This window comes from Hipposideros armiger, unplaced genomic scaffold, assembly GCF_001890085.2.
Source record: "Hipposideros armiger isolate ML-2016 unplaced genomic scaffold, ASM189008v1 scaffold_1447, whole genome shotgun sequence".
Taxonomy (NCBI): domain Eukaryota; kingdom Metazoa; phylum Chordata; class Mammalia; order Chiroptera; family Hipposideridae; genus Hipposideros; species Hipposideros armiger.
In genome coordinates this window covers 185900-190023 of record NW_017732797.1, presented here as the reverse complement: position 1 = coordinate 190023, position 4124 = coordinate 185900, and the positions used below count along the sequence as shown (strand labels likewise).

Here is a 4124-nt window from a genome sequence, read left to right as displayed (position 1 = left end):
TGGCTCAAGTTGATAGAGGAGAAATGTTTGGACACCAGGATTCGAAGAACGAATCCTGAGGCAGAGAATAAAAATGTAGAGTTGAGTTGAGCAGAAGACTCAGAAAAAATGCAGAGAAAAACAGGATACCAAAGTCAGCATCAAGAAAAGGAAAGTAAATGAGTCCACTAAAAACAATAGAACCTCAAACCACTCCACTTTACCAGAGGAAAAAGTATGCCTAACACTCAGTAAAGTTTGAGAAAGAAATGCCTGTTTCCTAGGAATAGAGAGCCTGAGTTTGGAATGACAAATTTGTTTCTATGCAGTAACCCACCTTGTGAGACAGGGATAAGAAGTATATCTCTGTGCAGAATAGAAATGATATTTAAAGAGTGTAAGACAGAAAACGAAGGGCCAATAACCAAAGTGGAAAATTTTTGAGAAAAGTATTCTCTCCTGAAGATGTAACAGAAAATGCTGAGCTATGTTCTGTAAGTAACAGTATTATTAAAAATTATAGTGAATTTAAAGAACGTGATTTCCAAACACTACAAACAGAAAAACTGATGGTTGTTTGCCAATTAAAGAAGTAGAAAATACTGAACCACAGTGTAAAGAGAATAGAAAGGTATTTTTTTCTCATCAAAGAACATTGTGAAGATACAAAAACAAAGCATATTCTGCATGATCCTTGCAAGTAAAAATTTAATTTCAGCTAACTAAATTTTTTAAACTGTCTTTTTATTTAACCTTTAAAATGAAGTATTATCTTCTAAAAGAATAAATCTTTATTTTATATTCAAGGTAGGTCACAATGACCTTAATTTATTTATTCTTTGGAGAACAAAAGAGTACTCAATGCTATGTGGAAACTTGTAGAAGTTTGCTGCTATTTTGTAGTTAGGAAGACTTGATAACATAATTTTTTTTTTTAAGCTCACAAAAGTACTTTTTATTTGAGGCAAGAAGTTTGACTGAAAGGGTTACAGTTCCAAGCAGCCAAAACCCAATTGTTAGTGGCGCTGTTTTTCACTTGGTAGATTTAACATAGTCAGAAAACGGTGTTGAAGCTGTACTTAACCCAACTAGACAAGAAGAAAGTCAAAGAAAACTGGAAGAGACTTCTAATCTACTGAGACTGTACTTCAGACCCAACACCAAGCTGGCCGAGTCCCCGCTGGTTCGTCTGCAGGTCGCTGACCCACCGCTGAGGGACACAGGCCACACTACACTACATATAGGGCGAATGAGGCAGGACGAATGACAGCAGGTCAGGTGGGGAAGAGCAGGCACCCACAGCTTCAAAACTCTTCGTTGAAGGGATGATTCTTGTGGGAGGTGTAGCTCACCAAAGGCACAGATGTGCCAGTTCCTATTGTAGCTGAGTAAGGTAGTCATATCCTCCGTGCTCAGTTCAAAGTCAAAGATCTGCACGTTCTCAGCAATGCGTTCCGGCGTCATAGACTTGGGGATCGCAACCAAATTCCTCTGTATGGGGAACCGGATCAGAACCTGGGCCGTGCTTTTTTTTTTGTACTTGGCAGCTATTGCTTTGATGGTGGAATCCTCTAGGAGGCAAGGGTCCTCAGGCTTGGCACAGGGCCTGTCGGGGGAGCCCAGGGGACTGTAAGCTGTCACCACAATGCCTTTGGATTGGCAATACTGGACTAACTTCTGAGTCAGGTATGGGTGGCACTCGATCTGGTTAACCACCGGCTTGTGTTTTAAGCCAGGTTTGTTTAACATCTTCTCAATTTGGACATGGTTGAAGTAGGAGACTCCAGTAGGTTTCAGAAGCCCTTCATCCACCAGCTCTTCCATGGCCGCCCACGTGTCCAGAAAATCGGTGCTGCAGAGGATCATGTTGCCTTTGGCATCCAAACGGGAAAAACTCGTTCCCAGGCTTGAAGCATGTGGGCCAGTGGATAAGGTAGTCCAGCTTCAGGTCACTCTGCGTCTTCTGGCAGGCTCCTTTCACCAGGCTTTTCTCATGGTACGTGCTTCACAGCTTGCTGACCAGGAAGAGATCTTCCCGCTTCACCACCTGCCCCTTGAGCTTCTCCTGGATGGCCTCGCCCACCTCACTCTCATTCTGGTACACGTGAGCACAGTCAATGTGGCGGTACCCCAGGTCAATCGCCGCCTTCACAGCTTCCGTCACTTTGCCTGGAAGGGACTTCCAGGTGCCCAGCCCCAGGATGGGCATCTTTGTGCCGCTGGAGAGCACGAAGTGCTTGGCCATGGCTACTGACCTCAGCGGACCCTCACCCAAGAACCACCGATAACAGAATTCTTAAGAGAAAGCAATTTTAAAACTGATTTTTTGGGTTTCTAACAAGCATAGCACTGTGCATATTTTGAGGGAGAAAGAAATATGGCCTGTTTTTATCAGACTTTTAATGTTTGCTTGACATAATTCAATTTATTGGTAAATTAAACTGATAAGCTGAGAGAAATATTTTTCTTTCCTCCTTAAATTTAGACTATTTTGATTAAATTTAACTTAATATTCAAAAACCACCTTGATTTTATAGGAACATAAATAAAATAGAAGCAACTTTTTTTAATTAGTGAAGAAGTAACAAAACTGTAGTGTTGACAAAATAAAGGGGTGAATAGAAAGTCTAATAGGGTTGATGTGTGAAGACAGGTATGTTTCAATTCAGAGAGACATATTTCAAGACAGAAAAATGGATGTTGGTTTAATAATAATACATATATCAAAATCTGTGTAGTTTTACCTGGTACCTAGGAGATGCTGCAAGTCAAATTCTGGGGAAGGTATGGTCCACATAATGGCAGACATAATTTTCTTTGTCTTTTTAAATTTTGGAAAATGTTCAACTGATACAGCATCTTTCAGGAAAGAGAAATTCAATGAATTTATAATCATTTCAGAATAACTTTATTTGATCTACTATTTATATATTTTGTATTTAGAAGACATATATATATATATATATATATATATATATAATATTTTGTTTGTTTTGAATGGTTATTTATGATGGTAAGATTGTAGGTGATTTTTTTTCCCCTTTGTATTACTCTGGATTTTTTTTTCTATATTGTTTGCATTTGTTGTGTGTTTGAAGTATAACATTAACTTTTTTTTGTAAACTGGTCACCTATTTAGTCTATGTAGACCTGAAAAGGAGAGTCACTATTGAAACCCATTAAGTCAAAATTCACTGGTTAAACTTTTAGTATGGTTTTAGTCATATTAGGTTAGTTATGCTGAAGTAACAACAACAAAAAAATCTTAAAAGGCCAGTGACTTTATACAGGAAATATAGGAAATGTTTATTTTCTTCCTTTTAAAAAGTCTATTCTTCCAGGACAATTTTTATTATTTTAAATAGTTAATAATCTTTAAGAGTTTAAATAAAGTAATATTTAGTAAACTACACACACACACACACACACACACACACACACAGTGGATGACCAAAAAATGTAAATGCATTTTAAGAAAGGAAAAACTGGGCCGGCCGAGTGGCGCATTGGTTAAGAGCTGGCTTGGGAAGCCAGAGGGCCCCGGTTCGGATCCCACATATGAGGGCCAGTGACAATGCCCTCTACAGCTAAGATGCTGAACAACAGCTCAACCTGGAGCTGGGCTGCCATGAGTTGCTGCGACAGCGTGGGCTGCAGCCCCTGTGGCAGTGGGTTGCCATGGCCCGTGTGTAGCCGGCAGCCAGCGTGAGTGGCCAGCAGCCGCAGTGAGCAGCCGTCCAGAGGCCAGCGACTGATCTGCCTCGCCTGGGAAAAGCGCAATGATGGTGCCAACTTGGGCCAGTGAAGTAACGTCCTCCACAACTAGACTGAAGAACAAAACGACAGCAACTTGTCTGTTCCCATCCCCCAATTCCCCATTAAAAATCTTCAAAAAAAAAAAAAGGAAAAACTTTTAAAATTGTTAATGCTCAATATATACCAATAACGAAAGATGAATGCAAATCATGTGTATGCATTTTTGGCATCCCAGAAATTATATATATATATATATATATATATATATATATATATATATATATATGAATGAATTTTGTGATAGGCAGAATAATAGCCCCAAAATATGTCATGGCTAATACCCAGAAAATGTGAATGTGTTAGGTTACCTGCAAAAGGGAATTAAGGTA

General features: G+C 39.4%; 1 pseudogene; it reads right to left on the bottom strand.

Moving 5' to 3' along the window:
- Positions 1 to 1283: 1283 nt before the first annotated feature.
- Positions 1284 to 2224, bottom strand: LOC109377555 (aldose reductase pseudogene; annotated as a pseudogene).
- Between the last annotated feature and the right edge of the window lie 1900 nt (positions 2225 to 4124).